Here is a 25,708-nt window from a genome sequence, read left to right as displayed (position 1 = left end):
CTGATGTGCCTGATCACTTTGTTGTGATTATCTACACAAGAATTCAGGGTCTGGCACTCCTGGCTACACAGTGCTCTGAATCAAGCTTTGTTCTCCTGAACTCAAACACCTGAAAAGAAGTTTAAACCTACAGGTACAGGAATAAAGTAGTGTAAATACGATACCTCTTTAGAGGTAGCTGCTATCACTCAGCAATAAATAAAACCCTCAAGGCTGGGTCTTCAAAAGACCTATCTTCTTTCTGATATAATCAACCTCTTGCACACATCTTCTTTCTGATATAATCAACCTCTTGCACACACACAAGTTAAAAATAAAGGCACAGCCTGGCCACTGAGATGAGCTTAGTGAGATCTGATGTACACTTTGCAGTGAGGAAAGTGGAGCTGAGCTATGGAAGTGATTCATTACCCGTGCATTCAGCTCCAGCACAGTGTTGCAGACAGTTATTCTGGGCCTTAATTGCTTCTGTTAACATCATATTCTAGAGCTCATTAGTGATAAACAATGTGTATTAATATCATTCAGACAAGAACTAAAGATTAAGGTGGAAATCCATTTGCTGTGATGGCCATTAGTCAATTCAGAGCTGTTGAATGATGCTTGAGAATCTAAGATGAATTGGGAGAATCAATATTTCATCAGGCAGATTCTCTCATCCTCCTGTGAAAAGTTCTTTGTCTAGAAAAAAGTTACTTAATGAAAAGTGCATGCTTGGAAAGGACACACACTGAGTCCTGCCCTGCTGGTCTCCAGCAGTTTCAGTCCTAAAGGGTGGATAAGGCCTGAGGGAAGTGTGTCTACTTTGGGAGAATCATAATGCTTCCCCCAGTGTAAGTCTGGCCCAGTGTTGCCAAATTAATTATTTTCAAATGCAGAGACTTCTCAGCTTCAGTTCCATTTTCTGGCCCAGGCAGGTCATTTGTTTTTTTAAGTGAATACGTGCTGGGATTTCTCCAGATGTGACTGACTGAGGACACAGATTATTGCTTAGTTTGTTCTTAATTAATACTGGGGAGACCCCACAAATGGCTCAGCACCAGGGGGATCAACATGAACAGCACCAGTGGCACAAATAATGTCTTCACACTCAGAAGTGTCGCCTGCTCCCTTCTCACACACCATTTCTTCTCCCCTTCTTCCTGAGTGCCAGAAAATGCCCATTTCTCTTCATAACTTTGCTTTGAGTGTCTTTTTCTTTATGATATAGAAGATCCACGGTGCTGGAGCCTGGGTGATCTGAGGAGCAAACATGGTGTGGGTGATGTAAAGGCAAAGCAGCAGCTTCAGTCCTGAAGTGGGGCTCCTGTTCCAGGGCCAGCTGTAGAATTTTGTAGTAGGATCTGGAATATCTTGAGAGAATTCAAAGAAAAACAAAATCTTTAAGATTAAATTTAAGAAACTGCCTTTTAAAAGTTTATTTTAAAAAAAATAGTAGAGAGTTGTATGATTATTGAGTTTCTTATAAATCAGGAGGTCTGGAAAGGAGTTTATAAACACACCTAGCCCAGCTACAAGCAGGAATTTCCTATTTCCAGTGAAGGTGTGATTTCTTAATAATAAGAGGATTGTACAATGAAAGGTCTTGCTTGGTATCCTTGTTTGGAATACATCTCCAAGGTAAAATCTGTTCAACTTCTGGGAAAAACGTTGTAACCTGATTATGCAGGAGGTCAGACTGGAAGATCCCAGTGCTGCCCACAACAGCCCTCAGAACCCAAACTTCTGTGAAAGTTGGGAAAGTGCTAAAAATTCAGCTGGATATATTTGAATGAAATGATCCGTGATTTCCGTGGATAAGTTTTGCGTGTGAATTGTCTGTCCCTCACCAAAGGGACAGAAATTTCTCCTACTCTTTTTTGTTGTTGTTTGTTTGTTTGTTTGTTATCTGGGATGCGATTCAACTAAAGGAATTACTCCACCCCACACCTGAGAAAGTCAGCTGAAGGTTTCTGCTGTCAGAGATCACCTTTTGCCCGTGCTGAATGTCTGCAGAGGTGTTTGGGGTGATAATTGCCAATGTCAGCACAATGATCTCATGTTTAGCCTCGGATTTTATTTATTCTCCAGCGCAATCATTATTTTCTCTTTCCAGCAGCATTAAGAGGGCATTTCAGTTTACAGGAGGCTGCACAGCTGAGTGAGTGGCTGTCTTTGCCAAACCTCCGGGCTTTTCAGAGCACAAATGCCTCGAGTTACCCTTCTCACTTGGCTCAGCGAGAGGCTCTAGGTGTCCAATGCCCACGGCTAATCCTGCCTTTATTCCTCCCAGCTGCGAGCTGGATGGGCTTTGTAGCTCCCGCGGGAACCACTGAACAGTGCGGGGCTCTTCCCTTCTTCCCTGCAGCGGGGGAGGCTCCTCTGCCCAGAGCCGGGTCCTGGGGACACCCAGGGAGCAGCTCCCCGGGACCTGCGGACAGGGAGTGCCACCTGCTGCGGGTACCACAGCGAGCAGGATGCTTTGGGAGCAGGTACACAGCGAGCTGGGTGCTTTGGGAGCAGGTACACAGCGAGCTGGGTGTTTTAGGAGCAGCTCCCACAGCGAGCTGGGTGTTTTAGGAGCAGGTACACACCGAGCAGGATGCTTTGGGAACAGGTACACAGCGAGCTGGGTGCTTTGGGAGCAGCTCCCACACCGAGCTGGGTGTTTTAGGAGCAAGTACACGCCGAGCTGGGTGTTTTAGGAGCAGGTACACGCCGAGCTGGGTGTTTTAGGAGCAGGTACACGCCGAGCAGGATGCTTTGGGAACAGGTACACAGCGAGCAGGATGCTTTGGGAACAGGTACACAGCGAGCTGGGTGCTTTGGGAGCAGCTCCCACACCGAGCTGGGTGTTTTAGGAGCAGGTACACAGCGAGTTGGGTGCTTTGGGAGCAGCTCCCACAGCGAGTTGGGTGCTTTGGGAGCAGCTCCCACACCGAGCTGGGTGCTTTGGGAGCGGGTTTCACACTGAGCACGATGCTTTAGGAACAGGCAGCAACCACCTGTAACATTTTAATTCACCTCCTTGTCCAGATTTTTCCAGGCTAGAGCTCAGGTAATGCTCTCCTCAGCTGCCACTGATGGTCAGGGTGCTACAGGAGGAGAAGCACTGACTGGATTGCTACAGTTTGTGTAGGAAAAGGAATTCATCACATGTGAGTCCTCTCCTGATTTGATTTTTCAAACTTAGAGCAAGTTTTACTTTATATTTTAACTTCTGAGAAGCAGCATGCTTTCAGACGTCTATAACACTGACAAAATTCAAAACTGTGTTCCAGTTCCACAATTCTAAAATGTGTACCAAAATGATATTTTGTAACCTTAGCCTTTAGTGGATCATACCAGCAGCTTATCACCACTGTTAATCAGAAGAAAATCTTAATTTATAGCAATTTAGGGTATTAATTCTTTTAAAATGGTGAATAGGAAAAAAAAAATCATTTAAAACGATCTGTCTGTGAGTTAGGACCCTCCCTCTTGCAATCAATGACTGTCAGAGCCCTGAGGGCACTAATGGGTCCTATCCCTGTCCCCTGGGTTATCCCATCCCTTTGCTGCAGCCTGAAAATGAGGAGCTAAACCAAACTCATTTATAGCTGCTGCGGGCTAGCAAACCTCACTACAGACCAGGCTGACATGATGCAGTTTTGATAGAAATGCTGACACCCCTTCTTTCTTTTCCACAGCTCAGAGAACTGGAAGAAGAAGAGGTTTCATAAAAAGCAAACAAACCAAACCAGAGAGGAGGCACAGGATGAAGAGTGTTTGGCTCCACACCTTTAAGCACAGTGCCAATGTGAGGGTACCACCATGTCAGGGAGCGTTTGCATTGGTGCACCTGCTTTATTTTACCCTTTATTTTCACCTTAGAAATTGAAGCAGTTGTGACCCACCCTAATTTCTAGAGCTGACATAATGCCCTGGCAAGGCAGCAAGACCCCTGTCCCAGCCAGGAGCCAGCTGCAGAAGAGTAGGGAAAATATAGTGCTCTGGAATTTCCTAGAGTGTGAAAGCACTTGTAGGTTTTGAGTTTGGGTTTGGTAGTAGCTGAATTAGCTCATGCATCTTTTGGGAGGGAATCTTCAGCCTTAAAGCACCTTGTCCTAAAAAAGGGCTTCCCCTGGTCAGGTCCCTCACACAGGGTTGTACTCCCTGGCACTCCTTTGGGTTTCTCCCACCTCATACTGGGCTCTGTGGATTGTTTTTCCATGCCCTGACAGCTGGAAGTCTGGCTGGTTCCTCTGAGCACTTAGGGCCCTGCTGTGGAAGTTTCTCTTGTAAAGGCATCACCAGAAGCTGCTTTAGCGCTTCTGGAATCTCCTACAAGAGAACATGAGCTGATGAAGGGGGAAAACACCTTCCCTGCAGGCTGTGAGCACAGCCCTGGGGTGTTCAAAGCAGTTCCCGTGTGGTGAGAAGATTACTCTGAGACCTTCATGACAATTCTAGTTCCACAGCAGCTCGTTTGGGGGCCGTGTTGCCAAAGGGAAGAGTGTGCAGAGGTGCTGGGGCAGAACTGCCTGCAGAGGCTGACCTGGGATGGGTTGGTCCAGGAGTAACTCAGATTGGAAGGGATGTCTGGATGTCACCTCTCCTGCTGCCTGCACAAAGCAGGCGCAGTTCTGGCCGGTGCCTCAGGACCCTGTGCTGCTGAATTTACAGCTGCCTCATGTTTTGAAATACTGGAACTCTTTGCTGGCAGGAACAGCCCCCTCAGCTGTGCCTTGCCCGGGCTGAATTCCCGGTGGGCTCTGCCCATGGAAGGGGCAGCACACCCAGAGGCAGGTGCCTGCTGCCTTCCCAGCTCGCAGCAGAGGTTTTTAGAAGCTGTGCGGTGATCCTTGGTTCTTCTGCCATCGTGTGGCTGCCAGAGGGATGCTGGGCTGTGTCCTCTGTGCTGGGCAGGAGTTGGTTCCCTCAGCAGTGACAGCTTAATGAACCTAAGGTCTGCGAATGAGGACTGGCTGCGAGCTTCCTCCCTCGCCTCAGCCCTCCACCAGGAAAAGGGATTTACAGGACTCAGGCAGCTCCCACTCCTCACCAGCACAGAGGAATGGTGGAAAGGACCCCTCAGCTTGGGGTGGAGGAGTTTGGGATCCTTGTTCCCACAGAATCCGGGGTGCAGGGCACACACTGCCTCCAGGTGCTGAGCTGGGCAGGGGCTGCCCCGGGGGGCTGGTGGGGAAAAGCAGGTGCTGTTTTCAGCCACCCCAATCTATGTCCAGCTCTGGGGCCCTTAGCAAAAGGAGGACATGGACCTGCTGGTGCAAACCCAAAGGAGGCTGTGAAGATGGTACTGGAGGGAGCACCTCTCTCTCCTGTGGGGAAAGTCTGAGGGAGCTGGAGTTGTTCAGCCTGGAGGAAAGAAGGCTCTAGGATGACCTTATTGCAGCCTTCTGGTGCCTAAAGGGGTTCCAAGAGAGCTGGGGAGGGACTTTTGACAAGAGGCTGGAGTGACAGGACAAGGGGGAATGGCCTTAAACTGAAAGAAGCAGGTTTAGATTGGATACTGGGAAGAAATTCTCCCCTGTGAGGGTGCTGAGGCCCTGGCACAGGGTGCCCAGAGAAGCTGTGGCTGCCCCTGGATCCCTGGGAGTGTCCAAGGCCAGGCTGGATGGGGCTTGGAGCAACCTGGAATAGTGGAAGGTGTCCCTGCCATGGCAGGGAGTGGGACTTGATCACCTTTAAGGTCTGTTCCAACTCAAACCATTCCATGGCTCAGCTGTGCCCTTCCTGGCAAAGCTGAGTCCCCCTGGGGATTGTTACTGAGATCAAGTAAAGTGACTGGGAGATGCAGAAAAAGGCAGAAGCTGTTCCCAATCTTCTGGTTCTTTCCAGCAATATTAGGGTGGGAATGACTGCAGCGTGAACAGGAACATGTGTGAAAGCACAGGGAACAAACCCTTGGGCAGGTGATGGGGTGTAAATGGATGAAATCTGTCTAAAAATGCACCCAAGTACGTTAAATCATGCTATCCAGAGATACTGTAAATAAATACAAGTTCTGCAAGCCCTCTCAGTCCTACAAAGGAACAGAAAGAAGAGAGCCTTAAATTTTTCAATATTTATTTACATTAAAGCGGTACAACTCATTAATTTTTGACTGATTTATGGTCTTGCAAATAAAATAGATTTCTGTAAGGAGCTGAAGTTACACTTTCATCACTTTTGTGAAAAGAAGGAGAGAGCAAGGTGGTACAAGAAGACCATTTGTAAAGAGGGAGGAAGGGAAGGAAAAGGTGGGAGAACATTTCCTTTCCCAGCTGTGACGCACTGAAAGGAGAGGGGTGATGCAGCTGGGAGATGAATGTGCCTCTGAGCAGTGGGATCTCCCCAAGGAGGACCTGAGAGAAAAGCAGCACCTCTCTACCTTCTGACCACCCTTGTCTGGGGTGGTCTCGTGCTTCTCGCCAAGGCTGAAAGTTCTCTCTCTCTTTATTGTATTGACACAGCACTGCCCGTGGTGGTCCCTTGTGAGGAACTCAGAGCAAAACTGCAGTCAGAAGAACACAACAACCCTTGAGCCAGATCTCCCAGTGCCAGGTCTCTTGCCTATCCACAGGCATTTATTGCTCACAACACCAGACCCAGTTTCCTCCAGGACAGCATCATTTGAGTAACGTGGCAAGTCTTTAAATGGATGGCATCCACCACTCCCTAAGGACAGAGCCTGGCTTGGTGCAGTGTTTTGGTCCTTTCTGCACCCTGCAATGTGTATTTACACTCCAGGTACAGGACAGTCCTACAGAAAGCTCCAGGGTGTCTCCTTGGTTGGCACAACACCCAGACAGCTTCCTTCACCATGGTCAGAACTGAGGTGCAGCCTAAGAAAGGCAAATATTTATACCTCGTGGCTCAATGGCAGCTGAAGAAGTTCTCTCTGTGTTAGAAAGTGTCCAGAAATTGCCTCTTCACACATTTCCCTACCTTGACACTTTCCTGTTAGAAAAGGGAAATGGTGAAAAACCTCAGTGCCATCTCCTTTCCTTCAGCAGTGATGCAGCACAAGAGGGCAGCTGCCACTCAGCAGGGTGCAGCTCTGAGCCCAGGTTCTACCCTAAACCCACAAGCTGCAGCACACAGGGTGTTCACGACATTGTCCCCTGCAGTTTCAGGAATGTGCCTGTTTAACTTGTTTATTTCCGACAAAGCTTTATTTCCTGACACAGCTGTCCTGCTGAGGGGGCCATGCAGGGCATGGAGCAGCACAGCTCAACAGCTGCTCAGTGCTTCACATCTGGCTGTGGCTCCTTGGGCTGTCCTGGGCAGGATGAGGACTTGGGACCCAAGGATCTGGATGGGTCCCCTCCAACTCAGCACATTCCATGATTCTGTGTGTGCCCTCACACCTTGAGGCTTTCACCTTATTCCCAACCCTCTGCCACCCTCAGTGCGTGCTCTGTGCAGACACAGAGCCTCTCTGAGAGCTCAGCAGCCACTGCAGAGCTGTCTGGGAAAGCCCATTCCCCTGCCTGGCAGCCACAACTGCAAGGTATAAAGAAGATTCACGTCCTCCACTCGCCTGTCGTCTCACCTCTAGGACATTTCTGGATAGGTCCATTTCCCTGACAACCTCTCCCTCCCCAAAGAGAAAGGGAATGCTCCAAACCACACTCCAAACCACGAGTTTCTAAGCCCAAACGTTTACGTATTTACACATCCAGGCACTAAAAGCTGCTTCAGCAGGTGAAGGGCAGAGAGGTTGCAGACCAGGACTCAGCTTAAAAGCAGCTGAACATTTCACTCCAAGGGCACTGCAGCTCCAGAGCCTCTGCCCAGCATCACACAGGCCTCAGTCCACACATCCTGGGGCTTTTGACGGACCACTTGCTCCACTGGGGTGCAGACAAAAAGCTCAGAGCACTCAGCAAATGAAGATTTCAGAGAACACTTAATTTAAAAGCTAAATCTAGTATCACAATGATGCTTGGCAGTGCTCCTCTAATAAAAAAGTTATTTGCCTGAAGACTCCCACCTTTCAAGTGAGAATTTGATATCTGATGAGAGCTGTTTTCCAAGCACCTTGTTTTCCATTCCTAGAGCTGTCATTGTAAAATCCCAAATGCTGTGTTGACTTGAATTAAACTGAGAACCTTTAAATGTCCATGCTGAAGTTCAGGCCCTTGAGGCAAAAAAATCAGTGCTGTTGCCCACCCAACAGTGCTCAGGAATTCAGTTACTCGAAATGAGACATGATAATCCCCTCCTGTGGCTTGCTGAGGGACACAGAGCAAAGCCAAGGGCTGCTCTGGGCTCCCCAGAAACTGCCCCACAACACCCCACAAAGCACTTTGTGATTCAGCTGCTCAGAGTAGGACAGGGCAGTGCCACAGGCTTGGCTAAAGCAAGTAGGGCTCTGCCTCTGCTCTGGGAGAACTGAGCCCACTCCCATTTGGGAGGGCAAGAACGGTTTCAGTTTTTACCTTTTTTTCTTTTATATGTTCTCTGTATTCTTTACACCTATATTTGTAGCCTATTGCATTAGTGGGTAGTTTTCCCAGTAATTTTCCATGCCCTTTCCCCTAGGCAGAAAGACAAAATGTATTCCAAGGGCCCCTACCCTATCTTGGCTCTCCCTGGCTACCAAGGTTGAAAACAGCTCGTAGAGACACATTTTCATAAACAAAGTACAGCCAGTACCAAGGGGGGGGGGCCAGAGAAGGGGTTTGACCTGGGGGGAATTGCATCACCACTTGTCCTCCTAAATGGTGATTTTTGTCAATTATGCTAAATCCCTAAACCCTATAAAACTCTATTCACCCCCGTGGGGGTGGGCTTTTTTGGACATTTTTCCATACCTGCCCCTGGAGGCCTTCAATAAAGATCCACTTTTATATTACCTCTGATATTAACATTGTCTCGAAAGTGTGTGTTGTTTCATTTCTAGGTTGAAAAAGGCATCAAAGGTACAACCATATTCCCACAGGCCTGGTTCCTACGGTATATCACCGTGTCCCGCAGCCATAGGGAGGAGGAGGAGAGAAGATCCAGCAGGCAGGAATTGTGCAGCAAGATTGATTTATTTAATTATTTTACAAACTCTTTTATAGACTTTTTTCTTCTTAGTCTAATTGGACAAAGGACCAGCCACCCCTTGGGGGTGATTGGCTAAAATCCTAAAACATCCATTGTCAAAATATTTTCTACTATACCATAAACAAGACTTTTCAAGGTTGCAGGTGTCTGGGTTGTTTACATTCCCTGCTACCTCTTCTGTGAGAGAGAAAAGTCTCTCACGGACTTAGAAAATAGCAAGAAAATCCTTGCTAGCAGCATTTTTGTATCTACACAACCACTCCAGATGACTTTTGTATCCTGTCGAGTCTCAGTGTCACCTTTCCCCCCTGCTGCATGGCCCTGTGTCCCCAAAATGCCCACTGAGCCTAACGGGAAGCCAAGCAGACACACACCCATGAAATTCCCTCACCTCCCACCCCAGCTCTGCTGACCTCCGTGGCTGATTTGCTTCTGAGTACCTGCCTCTGTCAGGGCCAAGAGAAGCCCTTGCTCTGCAATAGCACATCTGATGCCTTGTGCTGCTGCATTAGACTTTATGACATGGATTTTGAAAGCAGCCCGAGGTTATCAGCTGTAAAAGCAGCTGATATGACAGTGGAGGTTTATCCAAGCATCGCTCCCAGCCCTGCGACTGACAGCTCATCAATGGGGAAGAGACACTGGGCTCCAGATCAAACAGCACATCCTTAGAGAGGAAGATAAAAATAGGAGAGCAAACCTGCTCTTCCCCAGAAGCACAGCTGCCTCAGGGCATGCTCTGTCCCCAAAGCCACATCCCAGGAGGGCATCTGCTCCAAAGTCAAACACAGAAGCGTGCGTGGCTCTCCCCTGCTTCCTGAACAGTTACTCAGCAGTGGTTTGTATCACTAAACACCCAGGACCAAAGAAAACCCTTCCAGAGACTCCCAAGCTCCTTCTGGGGGCCTAGTGGGGACCGATGCTCCAACAGAAAATGTTACTGAGCCTCAGCAGCATTGGTGAGGCAGCCGGGCAGGGGAGCAGAGAGGAACAAAAAGCAGCAGGATGTTCCTCAGGGCACTGCAATTCCTAACAATTCCCTTCCCACCAGAGGCTGTAGATTCAAGTGGAATGGAGAACCAAAGCTCAGCTTTGGTCTGGACTTACTCAGCTCAGTGCCAAAAGTACAAGCCAAGCGTGTCTGAAAACCTCAACAAACTATTTCCACGTGCCCTTTGCTGCTGATCTTTCCCTCTTGCTAAGATTTTCCTTGTCTCCTCTTTTCCTCGCTGCTCCTGCCCAAACCTGGCTTTAGGAGCACCTCACTCTGCTGACCACAGACCTGGGGAGGCTGAGCAACACCTGCAGTGCCACAAAAACAGGGCTCCACAGGGTTCACACCTGCCCTGCAGGACATGTCTGCAGAAAACACTCTACAAGCGTGATGCACAGACCCACAGTGGATGAGAGAGAACAATTAACGGGTATAAAATTTCATGTTGTTTTGTTTTTCAGCTGAAAAATAAGTCTGGGAATTTGGAAGGCTGTTTTTTTTTTTTCCTTTTACCTTTTTAAATTTTTTTTTAAGCTGCCTAGTATGTCAGGGGGGAAAAAAAGCAGAAAAGAAAAAGAGAATCAGCCTTTGCATGTGATTCATGTCTAAAAACACCCACACAGCTCATTGCACTGACCTCAAAAGACAGAAATGCTGCAGCAAGACACTTCCAGAGAGAGAATCCACGGGCACTGAACCACAGTGAACAAAGAGCTTGTGAATTATCAGCTCCTCAGAGCTAATCTGCCAGGCAAATATTAATACAAACACTGTTGATCCCCAAGTCTCATTGTTTCCAAGTGATACTGCATTTTTTGAAGGATGGGAACCTGCCACTGCCTTCAGCAGATCTGAGCTGGGAGAGAAAAAATGAAAAAAGGAAGAAAAACCTAATCAACCAAGGAAACAGCAACTGGGTATGGCCAGAATGGCAGAGGTGCTGCTGGGTTTCACCAGGCTATTCAGGAACACTGTTCTCCAGCTCTCAAAATGTGGTACTGCCAGCACTGCCTGCTGTGCTGCCTCAACCTGTCCCACATCAATCTGCTCTGGAGCCACTGAGAAGGGGCTGTCACTGCCCTGTGCTCGTGCTCTGGGTGTCAGCACAGTGAAATCTCATTTCTGGGGACTGTCCCAGCTCAGCCCAGCACAGTCCTAGAAGTGAAGAGGATCTTTATCAAGGCATGACCCAAGGCCAGGCACAGGCTCATCCCTGCAACCATCACTGGATCCAAGCAAAGTAAAATCCATCCTTTCCTCATCCCAAATAAAACCAGTAAAGGAGGAACTTACTGCCTGGATATCTCCAGATGAATCTGCACGAACAGTTACAAATTTAGATGCTGTGATTTAGAGAGCTCTCAGACCTCAGAGCTCGGTTTCCAACCTCTTTTCCCACTGCTTCATGTGGTCTCCAGCCAGTTTCTGACTTCTCCAGGAATTTTTGGACTCCTGGCAAAGCAAACCTCTCCATAAAGATGGAACCACTGGGGAGTTTGCAGAGAAACCCTCATTTGCTCAGTGCACATCCAAGTTCGGAACTGTAGCCCTCAATGTTCACCCCAGCCAATTCTTCCTCAGCAACAAGGAGCAGGCTGCAGCTCTCTGTGGTGTCGAGCACCTCTCTCCAGAGACAATGAAAAAGCTGGAACACCTTTTCCAGCTATGAAATCCACAGCAAGAACCTCCAAAGATCAGCCACAGATTCAGCCCTTTGAAGATGGGGAAGCCTCTACAGCCTCAGGCTACAAGAGTCACAAGATAGTCATAACTGAAAAGAAAAATCCCTCCTATGACAGCCTGAGCACTGAGCCTCCCAGCCCAGACCCCTCTGAAAAATTCCCTTCTTGGACTTATTTTGGAATGAGATGACCTGGACATCAGAACAACAAGCTCTTACAATTCATTAAAGCTTTACCTGCATCCAGGACAGTTTTTCACATTGTTAAACATTGTTCTGGGAAATTCACGAGCTCAAGATGACTGTGCTTCAAAAATGATGTATGCCTGAGGGCAGAACATCTTGTGCAAATACAGAACAATATCAACATGCAAACCTGACATTTTCCCCCTAAAAGATAATGAAAAACAGTTAGTAATGCTCTAACATACAGTTTAAGAATTTTACAATTGCCTTTTGTTTTCTAAATATAAATAGTTTTTACAGTTAAAAAAAAGCTTGTAGAGAATAAAAAAAAATGTAAGAGGGCATAAAATTGAGTTTGAGAGATCATGAGCCTGTCCACCAGTTCCTGTGTCACCTCTAACAGAAGCTGAAAGCAAAGGGGAAGAAGGTAAAGAGCAAGACAAGGCTGTGAGATACTGATTCTCTCCAACACCTCAAAACCCTTCCAGCTCCTGGGACTCCGAGCAGATGCAATTCCTCTGTCTTTAGCAGCCCTACAGGGATGTTTTTCACAAACTGGCCATTACCCCCTGGATCCCATGGAAACCTTTGCTCCCCACGACGTCCCTTTGCAGGAAGATCTCCAGTTCAGCTGAGCGAACAACCACAACCTTTTCCTTGCCTCCAAACTGCTCCTATCAGTTTTATTTGGTGGCTCCAGGTGCTTGCAGTGGGAAAGATGTCAGCAGTGAGTGCCCAGCACTCTGCTCATGTTGTGTGTACGTGCTGTGGGCAGAGAGCTGAGGTTTTTTGGAGTAGATGCTGAAGAGTGCAGCAGAACAGACACTGGAATTGGCTACAATAACATAAAGCCTTCTGAGACACTGCTAGGTTCCCTCCCAAGTCGTCACAAGGCGAAAAAAAATTCTCAAAGGCTTCATTGTCAACCTTTCTGCATGAATAAACAACTCAAAAATAGCAGAATTCCCTTTGATACAAAAAAAAAAAAAAAAAAATCTGGCTTCTGCTAAGCAGTGCTGTTGAACAAGCAGCTTCTGTGGCACTTCTCCTCTATTGTTTCTTCCCTGAGACAGGCTCTGTGCTGTCCCCGTTCCAGGTGACGCCTGTTAGCAGCGAGAGAGTGCGACAGGCACTTCAGAAGTTTCCTTTTTCACCTGTTCCGGGGAGGAGAGCTCTGAAGCTCGCAGCCCTGAAGTGATTTCTTGCCATTTCCTCTCTTTGTGCTTCGCTGCAGGTTTCCACCTCTGGTCTGCAGCACCCCAGGGAAAATACATAGTACTTGTAAGCTGTCAAGGCAAGGTAGCTCACTGAAGGAAGTCATAATCAGGAGGCTAAAATTAGCTGTAGAGCAGGCTGCATCTTCAGTGGGAAACACTTGGGTGTTGCATACTGATCGAGATGGAAAACAGGGAGAGCAGCCCTGGATGCAGAGAAAAGACAAGAGCAGCATTTCCCTTCTCCCTCCTTGCCCTGAAATATTGCTTCTTTTTTAATTTCTGTACACTCCTGGTCTCTAGCCATTTTAACCAGAGCGGTGCAGAGGCTTTCCTCTCTCCAATGCTTTGTATTGTTTGTTTTTGTTTGGATTTTTTTTTTCTTTCTTTCTCTTCCTCTCCTCATTTGCCCGTTTTCCTTTTCTCCGAAGAGCTTTCTTGCATGGAAAATGGCAGCCACCTGCTCCTATTGTGAAGCTGCTGCAAATGGGAACAGCCACTTTACTGAACACAACTGCCTTTGGGCAGGAGCAGGCCCAGCTGGGACTAAGATCTACAAGTGGACAATTAGCAGCCAAGTAGTGGACTGGAGCTGGTTATTTTTATTGCTGCCCCGAGGAGATAGGTCAGGCAAGGCAAAACATTAGGATAACCAGCAAACTGTAAGCATCTGAAGCTCCTGCAAGCCCTGAAATGCCTCATTTCTGCTCAGCACCGGGCAGCAGGGAGATGTTTTTCTCATCACCATGTTTGCAGCATTCAAGCTGTTGAAAGAGGAGCTCGATGATCATTTTTCATGTGTGATTTTTTAAAAGCCAATTCTGCATTTTTTTTTTTCTTTGCTCACCACATCATGATCTGTCACTGCCAGCTGCCACTGGTCATTGGGCACTGGTGGTGCCAGAGTGGCATTTTCCACTCAGGTGTGCATGAGGTGAGACCCTCTGTGCCAAACCCACATCTCTAGAACCAGCCCAGAGACACAGGACAGCCTCCACGTGACCCATTTGTCCCGTCCTGCTGCTGAAGGAACCAAAAAAGAGGTGGCCACAGCTTTGTCATGATTCTTTGTGCATCACTACCATCAACCAGCACTGCCCTGCAAGGCCAGGATGTGAACCAGGTGTGGAGATTAGGAAGAATTTCTTCATGGAAAGGGCTGTCAAGCACTGGCACAGGCTGCCCAGGGAAATGGTGAAGTGCCCATCCCTGGAAATGCTCAAAACCTGTGTGGATGGGGCACCTGAGGACGTGGTGGTGGTGCTGAGTTGATGGCTGGAATTGATGATGTCAGAAATCTTTTCCAGCCTGAGTGATTCCATGATGGAGAAGTTGCCTTAAGCTGTGGTGGGTATGCCACTGGAAAACTGCAAAGCCTGCTAGGAATGACCTCCCTACTCACAGACATTTGGCTGGATTTTGCTTCTTTCCAATTTTCAGGTGTGTTTCATTGCAGGAAAAGCACAGACAGAACAGAAACCTGCCTGTCTGAATCCTCCATGTGCTATTACGACTGCTTTTCGAGCCACAGTGACACCCCGTGTAGTGCCAACCTGGCAGCTGAGTTCCCAGAATAGCTGCACAGGACTTTTTTAAAATCTGTTGTGATGTCAGAAAACTTCCCTTTTTAGCCTTTGCCTCATCTATCAGCTATAACTTGCTCGTGGTTGCTGAGCCATAAATAGAGGCTGGCAGTTAATGTAGGCTAAGGTTCACAAAATCATTTCAAGGAGTTAAAGATCATTAGGAGAGAGCCAGAATCTCCTACAGGGTATTTGTTGCCTTAACCTTATGGCAGGATGAGAGGCATGAAAATGGGATGAAAATGTGCAATACCTTATTGTAATGCAGGAAAGCTTTTTCAGCATATTTTGTATCTATCATCATGAAAGACTTAAGGCACCAAGCAGATAAAAGGCGTTGTTTGACCTAAAAAAGTCAAAGGTTGAGAAGGGGGGGGGACAGACAGAGGGACTTGTGCTCAACTTCCAGAGCTCAATTCATCTCTCCCTGCAGTGACTGAAGAAATTATCTTCCACAAGGCAGCTTTGGGTGAAAATTTTATGTGGAGGCATCTGAACACACATCAGAAGTGAAACAAGGAACTGGAGCCTGCCCACGTGTGGGTGCCTGCAGCTCCACCAGTGCAGCTCCCCAGCAACTGGGACACCCAGCACAAGCTGAAAACTGGTGGGGACCCAGCAAGGAGAACGCAGACTTCTCCTTCCTCACTCCTAAAACCCTCTGGGACCTTCTGAAGTTGTACCAGTTGGCAGAGCAATGACCATTACTCATCCCAGGCAGACCAAACCCCACCTCAGCTCTAAACATCTCTGCAGCCAAAGCACTGAGCACCTCTGCCACAGCCAGAGAATCAGAAACATCACAGAGTCCAAACAGCAACAGGAATGCAGCTAAAAAGCTGCTAGAGATGGACATTTAAACCAGAAGCATTTGCTGTTCTTTGTTCCTGGTTGTTTGCCACAAAGCAGGAACGTGCAATGACAACTCACGTGCATCCACTCCTTGAGGAGCTCACGAGCACACCCAGGGCTCACTCATTGCTCTGGCAGTTGATAAAACCTTGCTTTGCAGTGCCAGATCCTGGGGAAGAGAAAGACCAAACCTTTAGCGGAGGAATGAAACGGGAAAAACCTTCTCCTCTCCAAACCGACAGTGAAGCACCTTAATTTTCAGATTTCCATTCACTTCCTCCTCTTTCCCCAGTTCAGAGAGGGCAGCTGTGCTTAAATACTCAGAAAGAAAGCATTAAATGGTGAGTTTTGGGAAGCAGGGAGACTTCTTTGGAGAGCACAGTCTGCCTTAAAAATCTCAAATGATGCAGGACAGAAGGCTTCGTCCATTTCCTTCACTGAATTCCTCTCCTTGAACAGATGTGCTGGGACTCTGCCACCCCCCCTGCTCCACTCCAGCCTCAGCCACACTTCATTCATCTCCTTCCTTTTTGTGAAACCCGAGTTATGCAATCCCAGATCATTCATTACACCCTGGCAACCCTGAGCCAAGTGGAGCGTGACAGAAACACGGGGAAAACGGAGCCAAGGAGCAAACCTTGATGCAGCCCATGGGAAAACTCCTGCACGTGGCACACACATCCCTCCAGCACGGAGCAGCAGAGCTGTGCTGCAGCACATGGAACAGCAAAAGTCACAGGCAGAAGGGGCTGGTATCTAAGACAGGATTTTATTTTCTTTTAAAAACAGTTTGTCAACAGCCGAGATAATGTCCAGTTTCTTTTTTTTTCTGCTTGAGTTGGAATCTTCATAATTTTGTATTTCTGGTTTTGTGTCTCAGATTTACCATTCTGCCACTGCATCTTTAGCAGCAAGACCGAATCTTTCACCATCTGATCATATTCCCTCCTCCTCCTCCTCCTTTTTTTTTGTGTTTCTTCCCATTTTTTTACTCATGGGGGTTGCCAAGGCATCTCTGTCTCCTTTACCTGGGAGCCTTTTGTAAGAGTAGCATCATGGACCAGCCACCTACTGCACAGTTGCTTGCATCTACTTGTTATGAAGGAATTAACCATCAACAAAACCATGTACCAGATAAATTAATTGCACCAATCAGAACTTTTTTTAGTGAACAACTGAGTCAGCCACAGGAGAAGAGTGTTCAGCCCCAGAAGGTCCTTTGCACGTAAACCAGGACCCACCAAACAGTATTTACATAATCATGAGAACAAGATCCCCAGTCTTTGATCCCAAAGCATGAAATAATGGGTTTATAATTATTTTGAGAATACTGTCATAACCACTCTTTTCCATTACTTTAGGACAAGCAGCAGGAACACAGCCCTTCTGCCTAGAATAATTTCTCCAAGAGAACTGCAGTGACATACAGAAGATCATGCAGAGTTTATAAAAGTACAACTCTAGGATTATTTATCTCTGTGGTAGAAGTTCAGGTCTCTGCCTGGTGGCTTTCATGTCGTTTCAGATAGGGATTCTTGGAAGATTTCAATTTCAGATTAAAGATTTATGAACTTCATGTTAGTGACAGCATAGCAAGCCTGCAGGTGATCTGTCCAAAGGCATCTGGTATTTGAGGACAGCACTATTTTAATCCAAAAGAGTTTCTTTTGGGGTTTAGCTTGTCTTAGGAAAATAGACAGAGAAGACTTGCACCTCAGAGATGCTCAGCTATCTACCCAGATTGGCAATCAAGTTAAAAACAAAGTTCAGTGCAGGTGCTTATCTGTTACACAGATTGGTTTTCCTAATTGCAGATTCAGTGCTTTTCACTCAAACCAGTACAGAGCCTTCAGTAAGGACACAGAAGGAACATTCCTGTGCCCCGTGCAACTCCTGTCACTGCCAGGATTTTGGTGCCCTAAAGCTACACTTTGCAGGAGACTGAAGCAGCACTGAGGTAGACGCGGGCTGCAAAACAAGAATATTTTTCACACGGGGATTCAGGGCTTGTGGGAAGGCACCAATTAACCTGAAATACAAAACTGGTGAGGGCAATACATTAAAGGGAGAGCAAGGGGCTATGAGATGACATCCCGCGACCTTTGGGTTCATTTTGATTTAAACGTTCAGTTCCCAAGGCCTGCCGCTAGATGGGAATAAAAACCAAAACAAGAGTCAAGAGATGCTTGGCTTTAGCATCGCTGCCAAGCGTAGCCGCAGGAGTTTCCCAGAGCCCCACACCACAGCCAGCGAGCCCAGAAGAGAGGCACTGGTCCCTTGAAAGCCCAGCAGAACGACACGAAGCGACCACAGCACCCAGCAGCAGCTGGGCTCTTCAGCACCTGATGCTGCTGTGGGCACAGGGCAGAGCCAGCCCCAGGTACAGTCCCTGGCCACGAGCCCCCCAGGAGCTTTAGGGAGTCCCTGCCCCACATTCCTGCAGGCATCCACCTTCCCAGGAGCAATCCGTGCTCTGCACTCCGTTCCCAATGGAGCTGGGCTTCCCGGAGTGCAGCTCGGAGAGAAAACCAAGGTTTTTTCTGGATGTGTCAGAGAAAAGCTTTGTGTCACAGTAGTCCCTTACAAGCCTGCCTGTGGATCAGATATCCCACTCCATCACTGCATTTAGGGTAAAGGGCAGATAAGCCCCCCTCACTTTCTGATCCCAATTTATCTCAGATTGCTCAAATCTTCTGAAAAATATGCAGTAAATCAGTGGATAATTGTAGCATTCAGCTTGTCTGGAGCAGACATCGTGTCAGACATCGAGGCAGGTCTGATTGGCATCATTTTGGTGTCCAAGATTACCTGAGATAGCCTGGGACAGAGGTTTCAGCAGAACAGCTCATTGCTAAGCCTAGGGATGCCTATGGATGGCAAGGTTGTTCTAGCAAAACAGTCTCCTCCTAAACAGAGCTTTTAAAAACACCAGGTACTCATGGAAAACTACTGGATTTGGGGTAAAAAAAACCAGCACGAGCTCAAAGCTCATTCAGAGCTCTTCTTTCATCATCTAGCCCCCACTAAAACCAGTGCTTTAGTAGAGACAACCAAGTGGTGCTTTGTCACCTTCCCCCAAAGATCATCTTTCCACCAGGTTAATTACCCTGAGTTACATGAATTAGTTTGGCCTCATCTCCTGTTGTCACTTTTGGTGATGGGAGTGTGGAGTTCATTGCTTATCTGTCCATTCCTGGGATTTTTCCTCCCTTTTCCACCCATTCCTGGGATTTCTCCTTCCTTCACATTCCTTTTGGCCTTCCTTCAGTAGAACCACCAGGCTGAGACACTCAGCTGCCCACTTCTCACCTTCCCTGCCCTCTCTAGGAGAGGGAACCCGTGGTCTGTGTTGTACAAGGGGGTCACCCAGCTCCAGGAGCTCAGCTTCTCTTCAGATGCAAGGTGATATTTAGATGAGATATCAGGAAAAATTTCTCCATGGAAAGGGTTGTCAAACATTGGAACAGGCTTCCACCAGGGAAGTGGTGGAGTCACCATCCCTGAGAGTGTTCAAAAAAAGGTGTGGCTGAGGCACTTGAGGAGGTGGTTTAGAGGTGAACATTGTGGTGGTGCTCGGTTGATTATGGAATTGCTGCGATTGGAAAAGACCTCTGTGACAGGCATAAGGATTGGCAGAGTTTTTCCATGGCCAAAAAGGGTCATTAAGAGCATTTCTTGCCCTGAGGCAAAGCCAGGGTAACCTGGTGCCAGCGGCAGAGGGCTCCCAGGAGGGGACAGTTCCCTTTCCTGTCCACAGAGCATCCCCTGACATGCCCAGGCAGGGCCTTCACCTCCTGCCACCCCACAGGGATTGCCATCTCCCTGCAGCAAGGCCTGTGTGGTCCAGAAGGAGAATTTTAACTAGAACATCTAAAATACTGGAATAAATGGGATTTCTCGAAGCACCACAGAGCTCCAAAGGTGTCAGGAGTGAAATTACTCCAGAAACACCCAAGCATGTGCTGTCAGGAGCAATGCTGCTTTGGCAGAGAGGATGGACAAAACAGCTTGACAGACCCCTTCTTTCCATCCTGGCATCCCTAATTGCTCTGTTAATTACTTGTAATTGCATCCTACATGTCAGGACATATTTTGGTTCCTTGCTTGATACAGCACTGGGGCCAGTAAGATCATTCAATTAACTGCACAGTCCAATACCTCCCCAAGCACCAAACCCTCCCATCCCAGATCTGCTGGGATCCTCTTCCTGTACCTCTGCAAGGGCCCGAGGGAGGAGGGAGCAGAGCAGAGAGAAACATTCATTCCCCTCATTTAAAAATGTAAAGCACATTCAGGACTGCGTGTAATAGTGTTGTAAATCTTATTTCCATAAAGTACCTCCAGGGCTAATTCACGAGACATTAATCATATTCCAGCTTCTCCCAGCTGTTAACTCATCTGCAGGGTTTTTAATAAAAGATTTTGTGTGCATTTTCAAGAGGCAAAATTGTACCAATGAGGGCTGGTCTATTCGGAGCTGAGATTTCCATGGTCTGGAACAAAAGCCACCTCAGAGGCTTCCAAGCCTCTGCCCAGGAGGTTTCACTCCCCAGCTCCAACCAGGGTGACCTCACGCTCCATATTCAATAACACCCCATGGTGAGGAAGTTTGGCTAAGGGACAGGGCAATAATCTATTTCCAGGTCACTTCCTTCAAGTGAAATCTGATTTATTCCCAGCCAGTTCATCGGTGTTGTTCAGTGGCAGAATCCTTAATTACTCCTTTAAATCTCATTTTAATTTCCAAGTGCTGCTCCCTTCTAGCCTCCTGGAATCTGAGCTGTGGATAAACACACTTTTTCCTTGTATCACAGGATCACAGAACACCTCCCCAGCCAACCCCCATCCTTTTCCTCCAGGTGAGCCTGGGACAGCGGGGGAGGGATGGTCTTGCCAGCCAGGCAGCAGGTCTGCCCTCAGCAGACCTTCCTCAAGCTCCTTTTCCATATGCAAAGCCAGATTTGGGAGGATTGCATTGTCTAACTCCATCCCCTAAATCAGCTTGTTGGCTAATCCTGTTTTAAGTGTACTCCACATTTGAGGGAGCATCACCGGTTGCAGAAGCCCCTCTTGCTCCACTTAATTACACAGAATAACACTAAACCCAGCCTCAAACTACAGGAGCCTCGTTGTCACAAGGCAGATGATTTCCAAAAGCAGTTTCCTCTGCACTGGGGAGTCTGTAAAAATTAAAAGCAGGGGACACCTGCATCCATCTCAAAGGGAGAAAGCTGGGCAGCTTCCCATGATCAGGACGAGTAGTTTGCAGTATCAGCACTCACTCAGGGTAGTATTCCTACCTGATAACTCAATTTTTCTCTGAATTTCTTATCTACTTAAAAAGAAAAGCCAATTTAAAAATCAAAAAGCCACTTCACACAGAAGTGTCCAGGTCTTCACATCTGCTGCTTTCCAAGGGAAACCTTTCAACTTTTTCTTTCCTTCCATCAGCTGAAGTTAATCAGCAAATTTGCATCAGTTCCTCAGGCTGTGTCTTTAGGCAAGGAAATCCCTGATGTTACTAAATTTAGGTTTTTCTTTCTTTTTAAAAAAGGGCATGGGTAATAAAAAGCCAAATTAAGCACAGGTGGGACCACATCAGATTTAGACAGTGCCACAGGGAAAGGAGAGCTGGGCCTTAGTTTTCACTGGAGGAGAAAGTTGTATAAGCTTAGGAGTAATTGCTGGTGAGCAAATAAAGCCTCCATGAATCAGTTTATGCAGCTTTCCCTGAAATTTTTCCTTGAGGACAAGCTTCAACCTCCTACTTTTACTACAATCCTCTGTGGTGTCAGTGTCCTCCCGTGATCCCAGATGTGGAATGGGACCAGCAGCTATTCCCACCTTCAACCCCAGCTGTTTTGCCAACTTGAAGGACCCCCATGACTGGGTTAAGGCTGACACGAGGCCTCAAACTGCTCACAAAAAATGAGCACTTGCCAGCATGAGGTGGAGTTTCAGCCAGCTGAATCACAAGCAGTGCAAAGGCAGCCAACATCTGGACAGGCCATCCAACCAGGAGGCTGTGCCTGCACATCTGGCAAAGCGCTCCCAGTGTGAAGCTGCTGCCATACAGCAGAGATGGGCAACCAGAACTTGCTGGGAATGGGGACTTGGGTCCGAGCCTGCACTGAGCACACAGCCCAGGGGAGGTATAACCTCACCAAGAAGTCATGTGAGTATTTGTAAAGATAAAGCAAAAAGCAAAAAAAAAAACAACTCAAAAAAAAAACAACCCCAAAAAAGCCCTGAGCAAATGGAAGTAGAAATGCTGATTGCTGCTGCGTTTTGGGTAGGAAAGTACAGCCCGTGCTCCAAACCCTTTTGTCTGTTGACATCTCCAGAACTGCTCTCCCCAGGCTCAGCACAGGTACAAATGGTCCCCTGGGGACTGCACCCACGGTCCTTGCTCTGTCTGCAGCTCTCTGCTCACAACATTTGCTCTGCCTCTCTCCTCCCTTCTCTTTACCTTTGTTTCTTCCTTTCCAGGAGCCTTCCTTCAGAGGTGACAGTCCAATGCCGCAGCTATGCCAGATCTGTCACTCTCCAAAGAAAGAAAACGTTTTTTCTGGGATTAGAATCCTCTCTCCTGCTAATCCACCACCCACCATGCTGCATGCAACCTGCTGTTGCATCTCAGCTGGGTCTTTAACACCATAAACCAGAAATACCTCATTAAAAGCAGAAATATTTAGGAAAATCCTATCAGCACCCTGACTGTGCCATGGCTAGAACCAGGGACACAGCCAGCAAAAAAACCCCAAGCAACAAAAACATTCCCCCCCCTCCCCCCAACTCTGATTCTTTTTCTCACCTTTCCTTTGTTTTCCTTCCTAAAAGATGCTGGGGTTTTTTTCTGGGTTTCTGTAGGTTCCCCACTGCCCCACACAGCCAGAGAAAAGAGGCTCTCCACGTTGCTGCCAGACAACCTTACTCACAAACTGAATTTGCTTTGCTCCTTCCCAAGGTGAAATGCAGATTCTCAGCACTGCTATTATCTATGTGCTTCTTTTGAGTAGTAAAAAAAAAGCCAATACTAAACATTATTAAACCTATGGGATACCAGCAGTTACCTTCATGTGTTCCACTCTGTGGGGTGTTTGTACTTCCCTTCCCACAACCCTCCCTGAAAACCCAACCCTCCCCCCCACAAAAACCCAGCCCATCACACATTTGGCTGCTGGCAACAATTATTTTGGAGTCCCACAGCTGCAACTGAGTAGAACCCCCATGAGTTCTGTGAGCAGCTTAATTTGGTCATCTGGATAATCTATTTGTTTTCTTAGTGTTAGGTAGTTTAGATTGATTTTGCTGTTATTTTCAGCTCCACGGGAAAGAAAACTGGTAAATAACTTTAAAAAAAAATAAAAAATTGTAACAATCATTAACTGTCAACAGAGCATCAGACAAATCAAACTGCAGCAGCAGCAGCAGAGATCGCTCTGTGCGAGGGAGAAGACCACGAGCTCCATGGGCACTGCCAGGTCAGGCTTGGGCAGAGCTGGTGCTCCATGAACACAGCCAAGCAAGACACTCCTCCCACTTCTAGCCCCACACAGCCATGGAAATCCAGTTTTTCCCCTGAGAAAAGAGGCAGTGTGGGTCCACAAGGCTGCAGCATGACCCAGGAGGGTACAGGCACACACAAGACACAGCTCTGAGCCTGACCTTCCCCTGAAGAGCTCAAAACCTGCTGGGCCAAAAGCTGGTACCCAGGCATGCAGCAAACCCTCTGCCACCTGCCCTGCTGGATGTCACTGCTGTACCACCCTGTATCCCCTCAGCAGCATATCCTGAGCACCAGAGAAGAAAATTAAATCAGCCCAAGCTCAGAGCTCCAGACCTAAGATAGAGCCAAAGCCAGCTTTTCTGCTTCACAAGTCCCTTGTCATTTTGGCTTTTCTTACCTGATTTTTCTTGCTCCTCCTCCTCCTCACCACCAAAGTCTCAGGCAAATCTTTAGCAGCAGATCCACATCTCCACGCCCTTCTGCAGAATCCTCCTGCTTGACCCAGCCCCTAACCAGTAGCACCACACAGCACCCCTCAAAGCCCACAACCTAAAACAGCTCTCCCAGCTCCACCACCAGCCCAACCCTCCCCCCAAACCAGCCCTGTCCTGCCGGGCTTTGCCCCTTTTAGCTCTCACTCTAAACACCCATGGCAGGCAGGGCTGGCTGAGCTGGGCTGCTGATGGGCAGCTCTCCTGAGTGTGGACACCAATTCTTCTGAGATAAGGTGCTCCATAGGAAGGGAGGGTGGGCAATCAAACACCACCTCTTTTCCCCCTCCAAAGTTAAGATTTCAGGAAGTCAGGGAGAAGTTACTGCCTTTTTAGAAAGCTTTGTTCATATAGCAGCACTACAGCACTTGGTGCTTCTCTGCAAAGTGTTCAGGGCCAGAGAAAATGGCCTCAAGTTATGTCAGGGGAGGATTGGATTGAATATTGGGAAAAATTTCTTCACGGAAAGGATTGTCAAACATCAGAACAGTGAAGTGGTGGAGTCACCATCCCTGGAAGTGTTCAAAAGAGGTGTGGATGTGGCACTTGAGGACAGGGTTTAGTGGTGAGCATGGTGGTGGTGCCAAGTTGGAGTTGATGTTCTTAAAGGCTTTTCCCAACCTTAACAATTCCATGATTTCTCTGTGGTCTGCAGGTAGCATAAACCAAAGCTCCTCCTGCTGCTTGCTCCCAGGATTTAAATCATGTGGGGTCTGGGACACAGTCCTAGCAACAACAGTTCCTAATTTGTGAGGTGTCCAAGCTGTTTGCCATCCTATCCTTAGTCCACCCTCCATTTCCCCCACCCCATCTGCCCATTCTGTGGCTCAGAAAATCACACATCCCTCCACCAACTGCAGCACCAAGGGCAACACTCTTCATTTCCCCAGCATTCATATGAAGTCTTCAGCAAGGCCAAACACTTTAAACAAACACTTGAAGACATGTTCACATCCTGGGAATTCTTCAGCACAAGCAGATGGATTGGTAGATGCAGTGGATTAGTTTGGGTACAATCCAATCCAATGTGATACCCAAGTGATTCAAGCAAGGGAAACACATGCAATGCCCTGCTTGAAGGAAAATAATGTGTTTTCTTGTCAAGATGTTCTGATGCTGACCTTCCCCCTGCATACACTTCGCATAAAATAATGCCCTGCTATCATCCCTGGCCAGATGGCCACAGGTTTCTCTAAGTGAGCAGCGTAATTCCCACCTACCCTGGATTGCAGTGACTCCAGGGGAGACTCCAGTGGAGAATTTCCAGGCAGGACAGTTCAGGACTGGCAGCACAACCAGTTTTATCCAAGCAGAGATTTGGACACCTGGCAGGGAGGAGAAGTAGCAAACACTGAGGCTTAATTTTATGCCCAGTCAGGCCTTCACACCTTCTCACTCAGCTCCATAAATTAGGCTGCCCTTTTCCTAAATATTTGCTTGGAACAGCTCCTGACTTTATCCTGGAAGATGAAAGATAAACTCTGAGGCTCCTCTATGAGGCCAGGCTGCCTGTGCTGCACCAGCCCAGCTGCCTGAAGGAATCCTCCCTCTCCCCAGGCAGACCTTTGCAGAGCTGTCCCTCCTCAGATACCACCTGTAACCCTTTGCACACCATTTCATTCCCCTGGCAGAGCAAGAAAAGAGCTGCAGAAACTGCAGGGCTGGGGCTGCTGTAACCCCCCTGCAGAGGGGAACGATGGCATGGTGGCAGCCAGGTGACCACTGGTGACTTCAGCCCCCTTCTTCCTTGGCATAAGGGACACGTTCTGGCTCAGGGCTGATCCTGACACCTCAATTTTCCTCCTTCCCAGATTTCTCCAAGCCTTCCCCTCGCTGAATGGTTCCTGGTGTGTTTTGTGGGTGGGGGTGGGACTTGCTTCACCCAAATACCTGTGTGGTTTTTCCAGCTGGAGCACTGTCAGCATCCTTGCTTTTCCCTTGGTACTGTGGGTTTTTTGTAGCATTTATCTGTCTTGGGAGAACAGCTAATGTGTGTGTTGATCAGACAGTCTGATAAAGGAAAAATGACACGTACTACAGCAGAAAGGGAAATGAAAGGGCTTTTTTCATGCCTCTGTGTGCATTAATAATCTTTAGTTGCCTGGATCAGCCTCATCTGGGACCCTCCCCAGTGTCAACTATCAGTTCAAGAGCTACACTTCAGCTCTGACGTGGATTC

General features: G+C 47.7%; 2 long non-coding RNA genes across 4 annotated transcripts; one reads left to right on the top strand and one right to left on the bottom strand.

Moving 5' to 3' along the window:
- The first annotated feature begins 2,225 nt into the window (after positions 1 to 2,225).
- Positions 2,226 to 8,568, top strand: LOC138110572 (uncharacterized). Of its 2 annotated transcripts, XR_011150990.1 has the most exons (4): positions 2,226 to 2,471; positions 3,016 to 3,137; positions 3,669 to 3,778; positions 6,435 to 8,568. It is a non-coding gene; the product is annotated as an uncharacterized lncRNA (long non-coding RNA). The 2 variants fall into 2 exon arrangements; XR_011150991.1 differs by lacking the exon at positions 6,435 to 8,568 and having other exon boundaries at positions 3,669 to 4,534.
- Positions 8,569 to 14,621: 6,053 nt separating this feature from the next.
- On the bottom strand, positions 14,622 to 22,579 carry LOC138110571 (uncharacterized). 2 transcript variants are annotated; one of them, XR_011150989.1, is made up of 3 exons: positions 22,343 to 22,579; positions 21,998 to 22,072; positions 14,622 to 15,697 (listed from the first exon to the last, which is right to left on the bottom strand). It is a non-coding gene; the product is annotated as an uncharacterized lncRNA (long non-coding RNA). The 2 variants fall into 2 exon arrangements; XR_011150988.1 differs by having other exon boundaries at positions 21,998 to 22,064.
- Between the last annotated feature and the right edge of the window lie 3,129 nt (positions 22,580 to 25,708).

The sequence above is a fragment of the Aphelocoma coerulescens genome, chromosome 4A, assembly GCF_041296385.1.
Source record: "Aphelocoma coerulescens isolate FSJ_1873_10779 chromosome 4A, UR_Acoe_1.0, whole genome shotgun sequence".
Taxonomy (NCBI): domain Eukaryota; kingdom Metazoa; phylum Chordata; class Aves; order Passeriformes; family Corvidae; genus Aphelocoma; species Aphelocoma coerulescens.
Note: the sequence above shows the minus strand (reverse complement) of the source record. Positions and strands in the feature narration are given on the sequence as shown.